The sequence below is a fragment of the Helianthus annuus genome, chromosome 13, assembly GCF_002127325.2.
Source record: "Helianthus annuus cultivar XRQ/B chromosome 13, HanXRQr2.0-SUNRISE, whole genome shotgun sequence".
Taxonomy (NCBI): Eukaryota; Viridiplantae; Streptophyta; class Magnoliopsida; order Asterales; family Asteraceae; genus Helianthus; species Helianthus annuus.
In genome coordinates, this window is record NC_035445.2 from 73,571,513 (window position 1) to 73,593,013 (window position 21,501).

A 21,501-nucleotide genomic window follows, 5' to 3' on the forward strand; every position below is an offset into this window, starting at 1 on the left:
TTTGATAGGAGCATTGGAGAAAGGGCAAAATAATCAGAAGCCGTCTTGTATTCGGGGTATTATCAACATTACTTTCGGAATTAAATTCAAGGGATTAACTAAACACTTGGTAATCAACGTTTTCGTAAAACTATGAACTCACCAGCGTTGTCTGATACACTTGTTGCATGCTCGCAGGTCGTTAGATTATATGGATTGGAACTTGCTGTCTGAAGTAGCTGGAGTGGTCATGGGTCGTGTTGATTGGATACAGATGATGGGTTTATTGTTTACATACATTTAGTTTGAAACAGTTAAACTGTGATTTCTTTTATTCGCTTCCGCTGAACATGTTGGTTTTCATTTAAACTTATTGACGGTATTTTTCAGTAATAATTGATGATTTTATTTAACAACTTGTGATTAGTTCAATATGATTAGTGGCTCGTTATTGGTTTGTCACACGCCTAGTAGGGTTTCCCATGGGTGGTATTTTGGGGGTGTGACACTAAAAGGGTAAAAGTGATATAACTACACGGGCCAAAATCGTAATTTACTCTAACTAAAATTATTTATCGTTTATACATTTACGGAGTTTTAAATAATGGGTTAAATTTATTGAGATTTCGTTAACAAATTTTGCTACAGCAAAATAATCTATTTATAACAATCTAAATTTTTATCTATACTATACTATATAATAAAACATTAATGTGTGACACATGTCGTTCATTGTAGGTATTTATTTTATGATTTTCTCGCCTCACTTCCAAACTTATCTTATATTAATTAAATAAATAAATGAATAATGAGCTAGTATTAAATTTTATCCTACTTTAAATTTTGAATACCATTCTTCTATTTTTCTAATAAAATATTATCCGAAATTGTAAATTGTTAATTTAAAACATTTTAAATAAAACAAATTATTTATCACGAAAGCCAAACTTTGTATTAATATATTAAATATTTTTATTTTCACTATACAAAATTACATTTACTAACTTTTTTATTATTTGGTATATAAAATTAAATTTATTTAACTCGTATATTAAATGAGGTTTTTTAAAGATGTATTATTTTATTATTTGGTAAACAATATTACATTTATTCAACCCGTGTAATACTTGTGGTTTTAAAGATATAATTTTTTTATTTGGTATATAAAATTACATTAATTCAACCCGTACAATATGGTTCTTTATATAGGGTGGAGTTATTGTAAAAAAGACCAAAAGTGTGAGAAAGGTAAGAAAGAATCTCAACCATTAGATCTAAATTAATTGAAAAGGGTATGATTGTAAATGCACTAACAAATACAAATATGGTAATCCTTGATTTAAGGATTTGGAGAGAGAAAATCCTTGATTTAAGGAATTATAACCGTCCATAACATCATTCATTTTAATTTTTTTTTGCATCATTCACAGAATCAGAGCATGTTCATGACATGGTGTTTTAAAAAAAATTCATAGTTCAATTCATGGTGTTTTTACAAAATAATATAACACCATTCAGTAAACAAAAAACACCATTCAGAAATAAAATAACACCATTCAGAAACAAAAAACACCATCTAGTAAACAAAAAATAACATCATTCAGTAAACAAAATAACACCATTCAGTAAATAATATAACACCATTCAGTACAAGAATATAACACCATTCAGTAAATAAATATAACACCATTCAGAAAAAGAAAAAAACACTATTCAGAAACAAAATAACACCATTCAGAAAAGAATAACACCATTCAGTAAAAAATAACACCATTCAGTAAAAAATAACATCATTCAGTAAAAAATAACACCATTCATAAAAGATAACACCATTCAGTAAAAAAATAACACCATTCAGTAAAAAATAACACCATTCAATAATCCTTACATCTTTGTATCATCTTCTTCTCCGCTGCCGGCACCACCACTGCCGGTCCGCCACCGCCGTCGTCGAACACAACCACCCGACAGTAAAATCTCATGGTTCCCAACTGCCGCCGTCATCTAACCCAACCACCCGCCGTCGTCGAACCCAACCACTGCTGGTCCGCCACCATCGTCGTCGACCACCACTGTCGGTCCGCTTCCGATTGATGTTTGATCTTCTGATTGATGTTTGATCTTCCGATTGATGTTTGATCTTCGTATTGATGTTTGATCTTCAGATTCGTGATGTTTGCAGGGATTATGTTCTGAATATGGAAGAAGAAAGAGAGAGAAAGAGAGAAATTAGGAACGTATGATAGAGAGAGAACGAAATTGAAGGGATTTTGGATTGAATTGATTTACAAAATGAAGATAAAAAGACACAATTGCCCCTAGATATTTCAATTCAATCCAAATTAATATAAATATTTTACATTTTGGTCCCTATTGATTTCAACCATTAGATCAAAAGATCTAATGGTTGAAATTCTTTCTTACCTTTCTCATACTTTGGGCCTTTTTTACAGGATCCTAACTCCTTTATATATATAACTTTTTATTATTTAATATATAAAATTATATTTATTCAACCCGTGCAATAAAGGAAGTTTTTAAAGATATAATGTTTTATTATTTAGTATATAAATTTATTTACTCAACCCGTTTAATACACGGGATTATAACCTAGTTGTTACAAAATTAATATTATTATGGTTATCAACTCCATATATAGATGTATCCTGTTTAACAAGTTTCCCTCTCCTATATATATTCCTTGTATTTTATTGTAAAGACACACCATGAATAATATAAAGATCTTTCTCCCTATATCTTTTTCTCATATTGTTTAACTATTAGGTTTGTTGTTTCACAACATGTTATCAGCACGACTTGCTTTTGGAGTCAGATCACATAATCATAAGGTAAGTCCTTGTTAACTTATCGTTGTTCCTTGTTCTCTCAAACATAAACCATGCTGTAATTCATACAATTTTAGGTTGCATTAGAGATCGTGTGTTTTTCCCTTAAATTTCCCAAAATTATTATAAGTTACACAACAGTTAGTTTAAATGGAGACTCGTATTGATTATTCGAATACAATTATAAATTATGGATTGTTAATCAAATTGAATTGTGATTTTTTTTGTTTTATCATACGTTTAATAGTTTTATTGTTAAAGTGATTTTGCTTATATATTCCGTAGATATCTTGTGGGAATATAGCATTATTTTAAAGTCTTACATTATTCATAATAGATTTTACGTGCATCATTAATTATGCTTAAAGTGATTTTGCTTATATATTCCATAGTTTTGTGAAACAACGACCTACTAGCAACTAACATGCTGATAAGAACAAGGATTATATGTATTGTAGAGAGAAATATAGAATATGGAATTCGTATTCATTGAGATGTAAACATGCAATACAAAGAACCTCTATATATAGTGTTCTTACATTAATACAAAGGACACGAACAGACGGGAGTTAGAATGTGGATAGTCACCATAATATATTTTATTTATAACACTCCCGCTTGACTATCCACGTGATAAAAGAAAACAATGTATTATACGCCTGGTGGTGCTGCCTCGTTAAAAACCTTGCTAGGAAAACCTAGTGGGACAAAACCTCAGCTAAGGGAAAAAGAGTGCAGCGCGCGTTTTCTCCCCCTGATACTTTTGGATCAGGTATGTTGCCTCATTAAAAACCTTACTAAGAAAACCCAATGGGACAAAACTTAGTCAAGGGAAAAAGAGTGCAACTTGAATAAGTGTCCCCCTCATTTTAACATGTATCCTTTAAGTGATGTGTGTCCATCTTCCTTGAAAGTCGAATAAAGCCTTTGTAGCGAATGATTTGTCGCTTGATCCCTTAATGTGCAATCCTTTATGTTGAGCAATGTTGTATAATCTTCTAACGAGACTTTAGGTGCCTCCTTCCAAAAATTATCATATGTCCACGACTGTGTTTTGTTACATTCCTGCATCTACAAGACTAACCAAACTTGTTTTAATGGGTTTGTAAAATATAATCAAATATCGTTTATACCTGAAATATTTCTTTGAACTCATTCCAATGTCTCTTCGCTTGACAAAGGTTATATCATGACAATAAGCTCAAGTGAAAGATATTATAACCATACATAGCTAGCAAAACATATTAATGCACTTATGCATTTAACGGTGGTACTTCTAGAATGAAAATCTCTACTTTGGTAGGAGATGATAATAAGCATTTCTTATAACAAATGACTTAACAACCTTTAACATACTTTAAGGTTCAATTATGTCCATACTAAAATATACAAACATCATCTTCTAGATGTACTTGAGGGATTAGTAAAATATTACATATATACTCGAACTGCAGTTCGAGTAATAATTAGACCATGCCAAGGTCATTCAAAAATTCTCCCTCTAAAGCTCGACAATTTCTCTTGATGATGCCTAGACATCATCACTGTAAACTGCGATTATAGTGAACTTTTAAAAGTAGAACGTCGATAAAACATGGCTAATTTAATCAAACTTATATCCCTCTTTATGCAAATATCTCGAGTTGTATAACACTCGATTTAACTATTTTAGTCCATACATATTCTATGAACTCGATATAGTACGTTCTTAAGGTTTTGACATCATTAATGCTTCTAGTATTATCAATCCATGAGGGAATTCTTTCCATCTTATCCAAATATGCATGTGCTTTCCCTCTTTAGAAGTTTTGCTACATAAATTTGCCTATTTAACACATTGATATCTATATCATATGCAAAAATGCTATGAAACACTTGCTTTTATCTCAAAAACCCATATTGTACCATGCGTGTACACTATTTGAGATATCACAATCACCGGGTACAAGTTTTCTATGTATGTTTCTTGGTGCACAAGTATTACATCGTTAAGATGTTTCAATTAACTTTTTAAGAACTCAATTGCTTTATAAACTCATCAGGAGTTCCAATTATATCCAACATGTAAAATAATCATAGCCTATTCAAATCCGAATATGCATAAATGATCACATTGTTCTCGAGAACTTACTTTACATGACTTACATAATTTAATCCTTCGGGACTTTCATGTAAATTTTCAGTATCAAGTGATACATAACATTCATAAGACGAATATCAATTCTCTCTTTATATTACCAGACTAATAAAATATTGGAAAGTCAATGCATCCACCACTGGAGAAAACGTCTCCTCATAATCAATCATAGGTCTTTACGAAAATTATTGTGCCACCAATTTTTCTTTATATCACTCAATTTGATTTTCACATAATTCGCATAAAAGACATGTTTATGTGCAACATATTTTACAACTTCAGTTATATGTACTGTTGGTCCAGATACTTTCCATGTCATTAGAGAATTCAGCTTTGCCTTATTTGCTTCTTTCAAATTTTGGCCAATCATTTCTTAATATTCATTCATAGGCAGATCTTAAATCTTGATCCTCATCATTAATCATTTTAGGCACTACATTATATACAAAAGTATAATGACGTCGATTTTTATTTCGATTCCATACATATCTTAGACATGATACAACTTATCGAGATCTCTTTATTTTCATGTACCTGAGGTTCTTCTTGAACCATTATGTCTAATGTCTCTGCAGGAGATCCTATTACTATAACCTCGACTTGACCATCTTAATTACTTGCTCCAATTTTTGAGGAATTTTATTATTGGAATCGACTGGTCTACCACGCTTTAGTGCAATAGACTCATTACAAAATATGTGGATGTCCTCTTGGGACACAAATATAACTGGAGCATAAGCAGTTGATTATGTGACTTACTCAGTCACTTTATTTAGGTCAGTGAACTTGTCTGGTAATTTGTTCTTTAATATTGGTAAATGAATTATACTTTAAACTTCTAGCTCATAGTTTATAGTCTGAGGATCAAGATGACATGATAATTCATTTCACTTTTCACTTTCCAACTGCTTGTTATCTCCCCCTAATGTTGGGGACATTCATTCACTAAAGTGAAAACCAATAAGCCATAAACAAATTTCTCACTAATGGCTTTAAGTATAGATGATTATTTATACCCAACATATTCTCAAACTTTTTAGAAGTCCCATTTTTGTGCGGTGTGGTGGATGAGTTTCAATATATGTCGCACAACCAAAATCTTTGATGAGACATCTTTGGTTCTGACCAAAAACCAACTGTATGGAGAGAACTATAACTTATTGGCTTGATGTGAATTGATGGTACTGCATATAAAATTACATGTACCTAAATGAACTTTTGCTCCTCTCATGATTATTGGCTTTGTAACCAATAGTAGACATTCAGTTATCACAATAACACTTATTCCAATGATCATTAATAACTTGGGAATCAAATTCACTATTAACAAATAAATATACTAATCCGGATTAATATGCTTGCTATCACATTAGCTAAGCCACAATCACACAAGCTTCAGGTTGTGGATTTGATAATCATTTAGACGATGCATCGATTTAAAACACTAAATGGTATCATGTTGGGATATGCATATCCTTTAATCGCTTCCAAAATATTTAGGTATACCCACCGTCGTTTTTTTGCAAATATATAATTTCTCTTGAGAGCAAACATTACATGCTAATTATTATCTTGAAGAATCTTCTAGTTCTTCATTATGTTTCACATCATCATTGACTCGGTGTGGTCTAACCGGTCATGCCAACTAATTAAATAATTATGATCCATAAACTTCTGGTTTATGATTGTATATGTATTACTTGCGCGTATGTAATACAAAACATAAGATATGAAAGAATGTATTATAACTTCAAAGTTCAAACCATCATGTTCTGTAATCACTCCTTAGGTTGCCACTTTTACTGTTCGATCTCATCTTGACTATCATTATAATATTCGATCTCATTATTAGCTTGGCTATCTTACAATTTTTTGATAGTTTGATATTTTATTAACATGATCATCGTTGCACCTCTAATGGTTAATCTCATTATTAATATGATCACATTACAATTTTCCTCATTTATCATGACCACGACCATTACAATGATCATTGTATAATCATCACATTATTAACATGGTTGATCTTATTGTTAATATGAGCATCATAAAAATTTCCCCAGTTACCATGATCATGAACTTTACATTGATTATTACATCATCACATTAACACCAGGGAATTGATTATAACCACACAACTTTCATGGTGACATCATTACACTAGCCTTTCTTTTATACATGATCACGACTCTTTCACTGACCATTATATCATCACATTCGCTACACGGGATGGATTCGAACCACTTTCATACATGGTGGTCATTTCAAACCTTTTATGTTTTTTGATATTCTTACCACTTAAAAAGCATAATTGAGGTTTGACAATGAAATTTTGTTTAACCTATATCAATAATCTTCTCATCACATTACATCAATTAAAAAGTTATATGACCTAATCATTAAGATATATAGGTCCAAAATCTTACAAGCTTCCATAAATTTATAATAAGCTTTAGGAAGTTTGACACTTCGAGTGTCATGTTATAAATAAATGAATCTTGACCACAACTTGTGATCATAAACCATAACCTTGGTCATTTTCGCGTTCCCTTCAAAACTAATAGCATTAAGAACACGGTGTATACATAAAGTTACATCATATAATGCATGACTTTACAACGTGTTATCAAATAAGACGAGTTATGATACAAACTTATGAAACAAGTGTTACACCCTAGTTACTAATTAACAATTTTATATGTAAACGCCAACAATTAGATGTGTAGTTAAGCCTACACATACTATAAAAATACGAATTTATTAAAACTTTTACAATTCATAAGTTATTCTACATAACGTGGTTGAATTCGCTGTTTAAAATTTGCAAAGTGTTAAAGTGCGGAAGCATGTATCTATATCGTGTTCGGTCCTTCGTCGAGCTTGATCGTCTTCCGGCATCCAAAATGTACCTACATTTCATAAACACGAAATGCTTTAGTCTTACGGGCTTTAAAACGCGTCCAAACGAGTCCGGGAAACCATTGACTCCAAAAACAAAAATTTGAAAATGACCTCCACCGTAACTTACGGTGGCACCGTAAGTTACGGTGGCCTCTGTAATAAAATTTTCCTACCGTACAACAGTAGGCAACCACCGTAAATAATTCAGCTCCACCGTAACTTACGGTGGCACCGTAAGTTACGGTGGCCCCTGCATTCAGCCTTTCCATTTTGCCGTAATTGACACATAATCTTTCGTATCTTTAAATTCGCTTGTCCGTTTGACCTACCATTTCTTCCTACATGTTTGTAATTTGATTCTCCATCATATGGAGTTAAAGTCCGACATCCGGCTTAATAGATTTTGAGACTTTTATGCATTCGGCTTATTACCTTTTTACAAGATTTTGACCCGTCTACGCTTAAATGCATATTTTGACCCATTAGAGAGAATTTAATCATTTAAGTTTAAATCCCACTCTCTACTTTCACATGTCATTTTTCTACATTAAGGTATTCACATATCTTCCACCCAATTTACGCGTACCTGGCGCGGGTCAAAGTGTTGACCCGTTTTAATACCTTGCCTTAATAATTTGCTGATTCATAGCCACGTAAATTCCATAAGCCGTTTTACCCTGTGAGCATTAGACTCGACATGCACTTGTTAGTCGTTATTCGTCAAATGGTGTTAACATTACCATTTGACCTGTTTAGTCTAAACGACCAACATTTTGCACTTATATTTGAATGGTATTTATTTACCATTTCATTATTTAACCCATTTCGCCCCTTTTTGCCATTAAACATTGTTTTTATCCTTTTATTCGTCCCGACCCGTATCATTTCGTGTCGGAACCCATATTTCAGATATAACCTTGGTCGTGTTTATAATCTATAAAGTAAATACGTATCCTAAAAAAAGTGTAAGCTTTACTTACCTCGCATCCACGCAAACATTCTTCGCATCCATGATCCGTTTGACCCATTCCTTTTCAAGCTCCCACCTAGCTTGTTTAGAGTCAACTATATCATAACATCTATAAGATGGTTAGATTGGTCATTCTATATAATGGCCATCACCCTATGGACCCCCCCCCCCTTTTTTACACACTTATCAATCAAAGCATGTCATATATTCAACAACTAGTTTCATACCATAATTATTTTCATTCACTAACCGCTTGACCTGTTAGTGAAATTACTTATATAACAAGTTAGTAAGTAATTTTAAACACTTTAAGCATGTCACATAAAGTGCTATTTGTTCCTAACAATAAATACTTCATGACTAAACAAGTATACGCAATCATATGCCTTTTCCGGATCAATAATAACATTATTAATGTGCAGCGATTTTTCTATTCAGCTGCTGTAATCGACCATTACGACCCATTTAAAGTCCGAACAAGATTAACATGTTCAAAAATGGATCGTAGAAAACTTCAATACCTTCGCAAGCATATAAGGTACACCTTCTAACGAATTTTCTATGATTTTATATGATTTTTATAAAATCAGCACAACAACTATATTTTCATTTTTCAATCAGCTTTTAAGTTTTCTGAACAGCAGTTTTAGTCACATTTTTGACCTCTTTAACAACCACATTTGTTATTTATGATTGAAATCAGTAAAAATTTACTTCATAAGCTTTCCGAAAAGGTATAGAACACCCAAATCGGATAAACGGTTGATTTCATATGATTTTTTTAAGATTAGTCAAAATCCATATAAAAAGCTACGGAAATCATGTTTAGGTTCCTTTCAAATTCGACCCAAACCATCAAATGCAACCTATTTCCATGGCTATAACCCTTATTAAACTCTTGGTAATGGTTAGAAACCTATAACATAGTGATTGTAGGCTAAGAGATGCCAAAAATATCATCTATTCAGCACTTTAGTTTTCATTTAGGCATTTTAACAAACACCTAGTGTGCAAGATTCGTATACTTCTTTTGTCAAGTTCTTGATTAACTTCCAACCAAGCTTCAAGCATCAATTTCAAGCCCTTATGTCTAGTGTTTATAAGTTACAACTAGAACTTGCATTACTTACCTAATGTTCATCTATTTTAACACTATAATTCTAGTGTTCATCCCATATTCATAAAACCCACTTAGCACCTACATAACTAGTTAACCAAAACACTAATTTATGGTGCAAAATTAGCGAGTTTACATCTAGGGTTTGTTTTCAAGAAATCATACAACACTAATTCAGCCATAGCCTCTCTAATCCATACATAATTCGCGATTATGAAGATTACTCAAATTTTACAACTTCACAAATCATCAAATTTTTACATACCTTATGATCCCCACGACAGGCGATCACGAATTTGTAATCATGCAGACGATTCGGGCTTGATTTGAGCTTCGATTTGGAGGATTTGTACAACTAGGGTTTGAGCTCTCCTGGCTCCTTCTTCTGATCGCATACGTACACACATGTATGTGTGTGTGTGTTTTTTTTTATTTAAGTGTTTTAATAAAACACTTCTCTAGTTGCCCATGTTTAGCCCCTCAAGTTTAGAGATTCATAAGTGAAACTATAACCCATAGTCTATTATTTAGTTACTCATTACTAACTAGGTTAATTTTACCTAGTTAACTTAGTGGGTTCCGGGAGTTAAAACCCGTTTTATTTTAAGTCCCGTTAAATCGGGCCTTTTATCCATTCTATTTTCCTGGAAGCTCTTATTCACTTTTAATTAATATTAGGATTATTCACTTGATTCCTAATATTTTCCGGTTTACTTTTACCGCTAACGGTACTTTCCCCGTCTTTAGTATTAACGGGGTTTAATTTCCAAACCTGTTTTCGGGGTGTTACAAGTCTACCCCCCCTTAAAGAGGTTTCGTCCTCGAAACCTTTTCTTGCTTAATTCATCGAGTTCAAACTCAATGCATTTGATCCGAGAAATCTTTTAAACGTTACTTTTACTTTGACCAATTGTTAGTATTACCAGAAAAGTATGGCAATATCCTTTTGGTTACTAATTGTCTACGTATCTCATACTATATAGTGCAATCTTGAAATAACGTAACCTCGTTATTTCCACTAGTCCGGTTAACTTAGCGATATTCATCGCTTTCATATACTATCAAATTATTTATGAATCCGTCGTTTTGACCCGTTTAAAGGTCCTTGGTGAAATCTTTCACTTTTAGCAACTATTCTTTTGTTCATGAACTTATAGCTTTATGATCCCTCAAATAAGTGATCAATATTTTCTGTTAGTGAGGTCTCATGGGCCGTCACTTTATCTCTTGGATCTATATACCTTTGTTGTTTACTTGACCGAGTCGCCAAACGTTGGCCACTTAGTCACATAGGTTTATAAATTATGTTTATTCTACATTACTCTTCGTAGTGAATAACGTGTTAAACAATTTCTTAATTTGGGTTTCGACCTTAACCGATCTCACTAACTAGACTTATCAGTCCAGTTACTTTGTACCCATCACTCGGGTCATAATATGATTACTTCACATTACTTCTCTTGACCGTGATCGCGTCACGTCATGTTTAGGTCTATTCCAACCTTTCTTTTCAAATGTATCGTCTTGCACTTATCAGTGTCAAGACTTATATCTTTCATGCCTATTACATATTCGTCTATCAGAATTCATATTCGTAAAAACGTCATTTCTTGCAAAAACCGGGGTTTTAGTTTAGCATTTTCCTTTTAACTTTTGTCAATTATCCATATCAAGGAAATTGATAACTCATAATTTATTGTTTTCCGTTCTTACTTTATGCGGAGAATCGTAACAAATTCCCTCACCTTACACTATTGACCCGTAGGTTCCTTCACTTAACCTCGTAGGCTATTTCCTTATGTTTTCACCTCTTTAAGGTGAGACCCTTATGATCCTTTTGCTTTAATTCATATCCCGCAGGTTATGATGATCCCGTAGATCATCTTTTATTCAAGTCTTTATTCAAATATGTATACATTTATATACGCATATGGCATTAAGGCACCCCCTCTTATGTTTCAGATTTATTCACGTTTACTTTTTGGATTTCATTTGACCTTGACCGTAGTCTAAGGCTACATTGTTTTCTTTCGAATTATCCTTCCGACTCCTTGACTTCTAACGTCAATTACACGTCGGTTTGCCCTACACTTACTGTTAACCGGTTCTTACCTATACTTCTTTACGTCCCATTACCCGGGTTCTTTTATTCTAATGTTTTTAACACCTTTAACTCTTTTACATAGGTTTACTAATATTTCGCACTTTTTTTATTTGATTCGCGCTTACTTACTTTAGCAAGAGTCATCCTTTTTTTTATTTTGTTTGACTTTTTCGTGTGAAAATTTCATCACTTATAAATGTCAAACTTTAATCTTTGTTCGACCTGTTCAACTTTAAAATAGTTGAGCGTAATTCATCAAAATTTCTATTTGCCGTTATCTTATCGTCCTTTGGTCATGACCCAAAACCCGAGTCTTTTGACTTTCCATGTGCGTTCCTGTTTCTCAGTCTACGCATGTGTTTAAATCCTTACCCACCAACCGGGTGTTTTACCGAAGTCGTTATTATTGCAACCCTTACGGTATGCATTATGACTTCGTTTCGCTTTTATATTCCTACTTTGTTCTCAAATTTGGTGTTTTACAAAATCGGCCCGTTAAGAGTCTTATTTGCATTCTTCGGGTTCGAGTGTTATCTTGATCATTTTACATGTTTATATTCTTCGGGTTCGAGTGTAAGTACACCCCCTCCCAATACATGTCTACATCATTTTACATATTTGCATTTTCCGGGTTCGAGTGTAAGTACACCCCCTCCCAATACATGTCTACATCATTTTACATATTTGCATTTTCCGGGTTCGAGTGTAAGTACACCCCCTCCCAATACATGTCTACATCATTGTACATATTTGCATTTTCCGGGTTCGAGTGTAAGTACACCCCCCTCCCGATACGTATTCTGATCATCTTACGTGTTTCTTTGTCCCTTCACTCGGGCTCATTATCTTAATGTAATACGCTTCCGTCACTCGGCTGTGCGTTTACATTATTATCAAATATTTTGCTCACTTGATTCTTTTGGGTACTTTTTAATTTGTCCCATTTACCCCGTCCTTACTACATCAGATATAATGTGTCCGCTATAAGAAACTCATGGTGTCATATGCCACTACTTACTTGGCCAGAGTAAGCGATTAACACATGACATACACGACCTTTTTATAGTTTTCACATCACACCCCATGTAAGTAACACCTCTATTTAGTTTTCTTGGAGATAATATCCTGGATAGGTATTCTATTCAGGTTTCCCAAGTTTCTAATTTACATATGCGACAATCATTCTTTACATGTTTGTTGCACATTGCTAATTGCGCGATTATATTTAAAAGCACGCACCTGATAATGCTTGCCCCGACGGGCGTTTCTTGCCATTAACCTTGTTCGCGGTCTTTACGCGATTTAGTCCTTAGTGAGCATGTTCCTCTCGTCATGCCTCGGACTGTTCCTCTATCACATCTTTAATTTGTTTAACCTTTGTCATCTTTAAACGCAAGTGTCCTTCAATCAAGACATTCACAAAAGTTAGTAATGTCAACTTTACTAAATGCCCGTATCATAATACAAGACTTTTGTACTATATGTGTCAACACGCGTAACTTTGTCAACTACATTTATCGCTTAATTGAGGTAACGTGTATCACACGATAACCCCAGGTGTTGTTTATAACACTTTAGCATGCTAAACTATTAGCATAGAGGTACTTACCGGATTTGCGATCAAGCCTCGAACCGAACACCAATCTTTGTCAAGAGCATAAGGTTTAAGTCCAAGCATGGTTTTCCCCACCATACTTGAATCTCTTAAACCAGGGCTCTGATACCAACTTGTAACACCCTAGTTACTAATTAACAATTTTATATGTAAACGCCAACAATTAGATGTGTAGTTAAGCCTACACATACTATAAAAATACGAATTTATTAAAACTTTTACAATTCATAAGTTATTCTACATAACGTGGTTGAATTCGTTGTTTAAAATTTGCAAAGTGTTAAAGTGCGGAAGCATGTATCTATATCGTGTTCGGTCCTTCGTCGAGCTTGATCGTCTTCCGGCATCCAAAATGTACCTACATTTCATAAACACGAAATGCTTTAGTCTTACGGGCTTTAAAACGCGTCCAAACGAGTCCGGGAAACCATTGACTCCAAAAACAAAAATTTGAAAATGACCTCCACCGTAACTTACGGTGGCACCGTAAGTTACGGTGGCCTCTGTAATAAAATTTTCCTACCGTACAACAGTAGGCAACCACCGTAAATAATTCAGCTCCACCGTAACTTACGGTGGCACCGTAAGTTACGGTGGCCCCTGCATTCAGCATTTCCATTTTGCCGTAATTGACACGAAATCTTTCGTATCTTTAAATTCGCTTGTCCGTTTGACCTACCATTTCTTCCTACATGTTTGTAATTTGATTCTCCATCAGATGGAGTTAAAGTCCGACATCCGGCTTAATAGATTTTGAGACTTTTATGCATTCGGCTTATTACCTTTTTACAAGATTTTGACCCGTCTACGCTTAAATGCATATTTTGACCCATTAGAGAGAATTTAATCATTTAAGTTTAAATCCCACTCTCTACTTTCACATGTCATTTTTCTACATTAAGGTATTCACATATCTTCCACCCAATTTACGCGTACCTGGCGCGGGTCAAAGTGTTGACCCGTTTTAATACCTTGCCTTAATAATTTGCTGATTCATAGCCACGTAAATTCCATAAGCCGTTTTACCCTGTGAGCATTAGACTCGACATGCACTTGTTAGTCGTTATTCGTCAAATGGTGTTAACATTACCATTTGACCTGTTTAGTCTAAACGACCAACATTTTGCACTTATATTTGAATGGTATTTATTTACCATTTCATTATTTAACCCATTTCGCCCCTTTTTGCCATTAAACATTGTTTTTATCCTTTTATTCGTCCCGACCCGTATCATTTCGTGTCGGAACCCATATTTCAGATATAACCTTGGTCGTGTTTATAATCTATAAAGTAAATATGTATCCTAAAAAAGTGTAAGCTTTACTTACCTCGCATCCACGCAAACATTCTTCGCATCCATGATCCGTTTGACCCATTCCTTTTCAAGCTCCCACCTAGCTTGTTTAGAGTCAACTATATCATAACATCTATAAGATGGTTAGATTGGTCATTCTATATAATGGCCATCACCCTATGGACCCCCCCCCCTTTTTTACACACTTATCAATCAAAGCATGTCATATATTCAACAACTAGTTTCATACCATAATTATTTTCATTCACTAACCGCTTGACCCGTTAGTGAAATTACTTATATAACAAGTTAGTAAGTAATTTTAAACACTTTAAGCATGTCACATAAAGTGCTATTTGTTCCTAACAATAAATACTTCATGACTAAACAAGTATACGCAATCATATGCCTTTTCCGGATTAATAATAACATTATTAATGTGCAACGATTTTTCTATTCAGCTGCTGTAATCGACCATTACGACCCATTTAAAGTCCGAACAAGATTAACATGTTCAAAAATGGATCGTAGAAAACTTCAATACCTTCGTAAGCATATAAGGTACACCTTCTAACGAATTTTCTATGATTTTATATGATTTTTATAAAATCAGCACAACAACTATATTTTCATTTTTCAATCAGCTTTTAAGTTTTCTGAACAGCAGTTTTAGTCACATTTTTGACCTCTTTAACAACCACATTTGTTTCTTATGATTGAAAACAGTAAAAATTTACTTCATAAGCTTTCCGAAAAGGTATAGAACACCCAAATCGGATAAACGGTTGATTTTATATGATTTTTTTTTAAGATAGTCAAAATCCATATAAAAAGCTACGGAAATCATGTTTAGGTTCCTTTCAAATTCGACCCAAACCATCAAATGCAACCTATTTCCATGGCTATAACCCTTATTAAACTCTTGGTAATGGTTAGAAACCTATAACATAGTGATTGTAGGCTAAGAGATGCCAAAAATATCATCTATTTCAGCACTTTAGTTTTCATTTAGGCATTTTAACAAACACCTAGTGTGCAAGATTCGTATACTTCTTTTGTCAAGTTCTTGATTAACTTCCAACCAAGCTTCAAGCATCAATTTCAAGCCCTTATGTCTAGTGTTTATAAGTTACAACTAGAACTTGCATTACTTACCTAATGTTCATCTATTTTAACACTATAATTCTAGTGTTCATCCCATATTCATAAAACCCACTTAGCACCTACATAACTAGTTAACCAAAACACTAATTTATGGTGCAAAATTAGCGAGTTTACATCTAGGGTTTGTTTTCAAGAAATCATACAACACTAATTCAGCCATAGCCTCTCTAATCCATACATAATTCGCGATTATGAAGATTACTCAAATTTTACAACTTCACAAATCATCAAATTTTTACATACCTTATGATCCCCACGACTAGGCGATCACGAATTTGTAATCATGCAGACGATTCGGGCTTGATTTGAGCTTCGATTTGGAGGATTTGTACAACTAGGGTTTGAGCTCTCCTGGCTCCTTCTTCTGATCGCATACGTACACACATGTATGTGTGTGTGTTTTTTTTTTATTTAAGTGTTTTAATAAAACACTTCTCTAGTTGCCCATGTTTAGCCCCTCAAGTTTAGAGATTCATAAATGAAACTATAACCCATAGTTTATTATTTAGTTACTCATTACTAACTAGGTTAATTTTACCTAGTTAACTTAGTGGGTTCCGGGAGTTAAAACCCGTTTTATTTTAAGTCCCGTTAAATCTGGCCTTTTATCCATTCTATTTTCCTGGAAGCTCTTATTCACTTTTAATTAATATTAGGATTATTCACTTGATTCCTAATATTTTTCGGTTTACTTTTACCGCTAACGGTACTTTCCCCGTCTTTAGTATTAACGGGGTTTAATTTCCAAACCTGTTTTCGGGGTGTTACAACAAGATGTTTCATCACTTTATAAAAATAATTGTATTAGCTTATTAGGATATATAACCAATCAGCAATCACAAACATATCTTTAACATTACAAGCTTACCGTGATGTATTGATAAGTAATTACTATATATTTCGACTTAAACAAACATACTCATCAAGTTCTCATGATATTTTAATAATATATGATGGGTGTTTGCAAGTAAATAGAATTTCACACATTTAACATTACATATTCAAGAATAATTCTTCTAGCTGTACAAAACAATTAATTATGTATTCTAGTGACTTAATAATATACAAATCAGTTTGTATTATAAGATAAGTAATAATATTATGTTGCATTATTAATCTTTTCACATATTCAACTTAGTCAAAATTGTAGGCCTTATCTCTTATCTATATATTTACTTATTTGAGTTATTAATGAAAAAATGGTAGTTTCAAATCTCGTTGGCATCATTGAATATATACTATTAGAATAGTGATAATATACAACATTGCATTGATATCTGTAGAGTTGCAAATATTAATATAACATATATATCATCATATAAAATGACTTATATGCATTTAGTTGTTAAGTCATTAACAAAATTACACTAATGATAATCTTGCCATAAAACAAACTGTTAAATGTCACTCTTTTTAATAGATATATATTGTGTCTTAAATATATATTGTTGTAAAACAATGGTCTATTAGCTACTAATATATAATTATATAAACATGAGTACAAAACTATAAAATCATGTAGAGAATAGAACATGGAGAATTCTTATTCATTAATCAGTCTTCACCATATACAAATGCCTCTATATATTTAGGCATATACATTAATACAAAGAAAATAAAGAGACATGAGTTATGTATGTGGAGAGTCACCATATAAATGACTCTTTCATAACACTGCCCCTTGACTATCCACATACTTTTAATACGCTTGGTGATACTGCCTCGTTAAAAACCTTGCTAGGAAAACCCAGTGGGACAAAACCTCAGCTAAGGGAAAAAGAGTGCAGCACATATTTTCTTATTCTGATACTTCTGGATCAGGTATGTTGCCTCGTTAAAAACCTTACTAAGAAAACCCAATGGGACAAAACTTAGTTAAGGGAAAAAGAGTGCAACTTAAAAAAAAATCTCCCCCTCATTATAATATGTATCCTTTAAGTAACATGTGTCCATCTTCCTCGAATGTTACTCAAAACTTTTGTAGAATAATTTGTTGTTTGATGCCTTGAAGTGCAATACTTTATATTGAGTAATGTTGTAAAATCTTCTTGTGAGACTTCTAGTGCTTCCTCTTGCAAACAAATACCATAAGATCCACTACTATGTTGTGTTACATTCTTTACATCTACAAGACTAACGAAACTAGATTTCATAGGTTAGTAAAATATAAACACATATCATTCTTACCTTTAGGGTATCGACATATCTGCTTTACCATTCAAATGTCTCCTCATTGTACATGTGCTATATCATGTTGACAAATTCAAATAAGAAAAACATATTATGCATAGATAGAAAGAAATATTAATGCACAATTGCACTTTAGCCATGGTACTTTTGGAATGAGAATCCCTACTTTGGTAGGAGATGATAATAGTCATTTCTTATAAAAATGACTTAACAACCTTTAACATACTTTAAGGTTCAACTATGTCCATACTAAAATATCCAAACATCATCTTCTAGATGTACTTGAAGGATTAGTAAAATATTATTACATATATACTCGAACTACAGTTCGAGTAATAATTAGACCGTGCCAATGTCATTCAAAAATTCTCCCTCTAAAAGCTCGACAATTTCTCTCAATGATGCCTAGAATCATTACTGTAAATTGCGATTATAGTGAACTTTTAAAAGTAGAATGTTCATAGAACATGGCTAATTTAATTAAACTTATATCCCTCTTTATGTGAATATCTCGAGTTATACAACACTCGACCCAACTATTTTAGTCCATACGTATTTTGTCAACTTCATATAATACGTTCTTGCGGTTTTTACATCATTAATGTTTCTAGCATTATCAATCCATGAGGGAATTCTTTCTATCTTATCCAAATATGCATGTGCTTTCACTTTTAGAAGTTTTGCTATATAAACTTGCCCTTTTAACACATAGATATATCTATATCATATGCAAAAATATCAAGAACACTTGCTTTTATCTCCAAAATTCATATTGTACCATGTTTGTACACAGTGTACATTGAGATGCCATAATAACCAGGTACACATTTTCTATGTATGTTTATTGGAGTATTGGTGCACTATAATTACATCCATAAGGTGTTTCAATTAACCTCTTAAGCACTCAAATGGTTTAGGATACTCATAGGGAGTTCCAATTATATTCAATTCAATAACATATACAACATGTATATGTATTCAGATCTGAATTTATATAATAATCATAATATTCTCGAGAACTTATTTTATATGACTTAGTATCAAGTGATACATAACTTTCATAAGACGCGTGTCAATTCTCTTTTATATATTACCAGACTAATAAGATATTGGAAAGTCAATGCATCCACCACTGAAGAATACGTTTTCTCATAATCAATCATAGGTATTTGTGAAAATTCTTGTGCCACCAATTTTGACTTATATCACTTAATTTGATTTTCACATGATTCGCGTAAAGACCCTTTTGTATCCAGCATATTTTACAACTTCAGTTGTATGGACTGTTGGTCCAGAAACTTTCCATTTCATTAGAGAACTAAACTCTGCCTTATTTGCGTCTTTATATTTTGGCCAATCATTTCTTAATATTCATTCATAGGCAGATCTTAAATCTTGATCCTCATCATTTAATCGTTTTAAGCGCTACAATATATACAAAAGTATAACGACGTCGATTTTTATTTCGATTCCATACATATCTTAGACATGATACAACTTAGCGAGATCTCTTTATTTTCAGGTACCTGAGGTTCTTCTTGAACCATCATGTCTATTGTCCCTTCAGGGGATCTTATTACTATAACCTCGACTTGACCATCTTAATTACTTGCTCCAATTTTCGAGGAATTTTATTGTTGGAATCAACTAGTCTACCACGCTATAGGCGTGCAATAGACTCATTACAAAAATATGTGGTTGTCCTCTTAGGATACAATGATAACTGGAGCATAAGCAGTTGATTATGTGACTTACTTGGTCACTCTATTTAGGTCAGTGAACTTGTCTGGTAATTTGTACTTTAATATTAGTAAATGAATTATACTTTAAACTTCTAGTTCATAGTTTAAAGTCTGAGGATCAAGATGACATGATAATTCATTCTTACTTTTCACTTTCCAACTGCTTGTTATCTCCCCGTAATGTTGGGAACATTCATTCACTAAAGTGAAAACCAATGAGCCATAAACGAATTTCTCACTAACGGCTTTAAGTATTTAATCATAGACGATTATTTATACCCAACATATTCTCAAACTTTTTAGAAGTCCCATCTTTGTGTGCTTTGGTGGATGCGTTTCAATATATGTCGCACAACCAAAATCTTTGATGAGACATCTTTGGTTCCTGACCAAAAACCAACTGTATGGGGAGAACTATCACTTATTGGCTTGATGTGAACTGATGGTACTATATATAAAATTACATGTACCTAAATGAACTTTTTCTCCTCTCATGATCATTGGCTTTGTAACCAGTAGTAGACGTTTAGTGATTATCTCAACAATAACACTTATTCCAATGATTGTTAATAATTTGTGAATCAAATTCATTATTATCAAATAAATATACTAATCTGGATTAATATGCTTGCTGTCACATTAGCTAAGCCACAATCACACAAGCTTCAGGTTGTGGATTTGATAACTATTTAGACGATGCATCGATTTTAAAATACTAAATGGTATCATGTTTGTATATTTATTTCCGTTATCATTTCCAGAATATTTGGGGATTCACACCCTACTTTTGTTGATCAGTACTTAACTTCACTTGAGAGCAAACATGACATGTAATTATTAAGTTAATCTTCTGGTTCTTCGATACTTTTCACATCATCATTAATGACTCGGTGTGGTCTAACCGGTCATGCCAACTAACTAAATAATTATGATCCATAAACCTTTGGATTATGATCGCATATGTATTACTTGCACGTATGTAATACAAAATGTAAGATACAAGAGAATGTATTATAACTTCAAAGTTTAAACCATCATGTTATATGGTCATTCCTTAGTTTGCCACTTTTGGTGGTCGATCTCATTATGACTATTGTTACAATTCTAATAGTCGATCTCATCATGACTATCATTTCAATTATTGTAGTCGATCTCATTATAATTTCTAATGGTTGATCTCATTATCAACATGACCATCATTGTATTTTTCTCAGTGATCACAATGATCAATATATATTCATTTCATGGATCAAAGTAAAACCAAACAATTTTCACGGTTTCCATTATTTACTCGGACATATAAATCTAAATTGATTTAGAACCTTTTGTTTCTTTTTAATGATATTGCTACCTTAGGATCATATTTGAGGGTTGATAAACAAAGTTTGTTTAATCCGATTTTCCCTTATAAATAAACTTCTCTTTGTTGTCCGAGTCATAT

General features: G+C 32.9%; 2 long non-coding RNA genes across 2 annotated transcripts; both read right to left on the reverse strand.

Moving 5' to 3' along the window:
- Positions 1-7,701: 7,701 nt before the first annotated feature.
- LOC110898175 lies at positions 7,702-12,652 on the reverse strand. Its single transcript, XR_004877204.1, has 3 exons — positions 10,216-12,652; positions 8,844-8,942; positions 7,702-7,871 (listed from the first exon to the last, which is right to left on the reverse strand). It is a non-coding gene; the product is annotated as an uncharacterized LOC110898175 (long non-coding RNA).
- A 1,322-nt stretch (positions 12,653-13,974) lies between these two features.
- On the reverse strand, positions 13,975-16,750 carry LOC110902820. The gene is made up of 3 exons (XR_002571437.2): positions 16,372-16,750; positions 14,999-15,083; positions 13,975-14,027 (listed from the first exon to the last, which is right to left on the reverse strand). It is a non-coding gene; the product is annotated as an uncharacterized LOC110902820 (long non-coding RNA).
- Between the last annotated feature and the right edge of the window lie 4,751 nt (positions 16,751-21,501).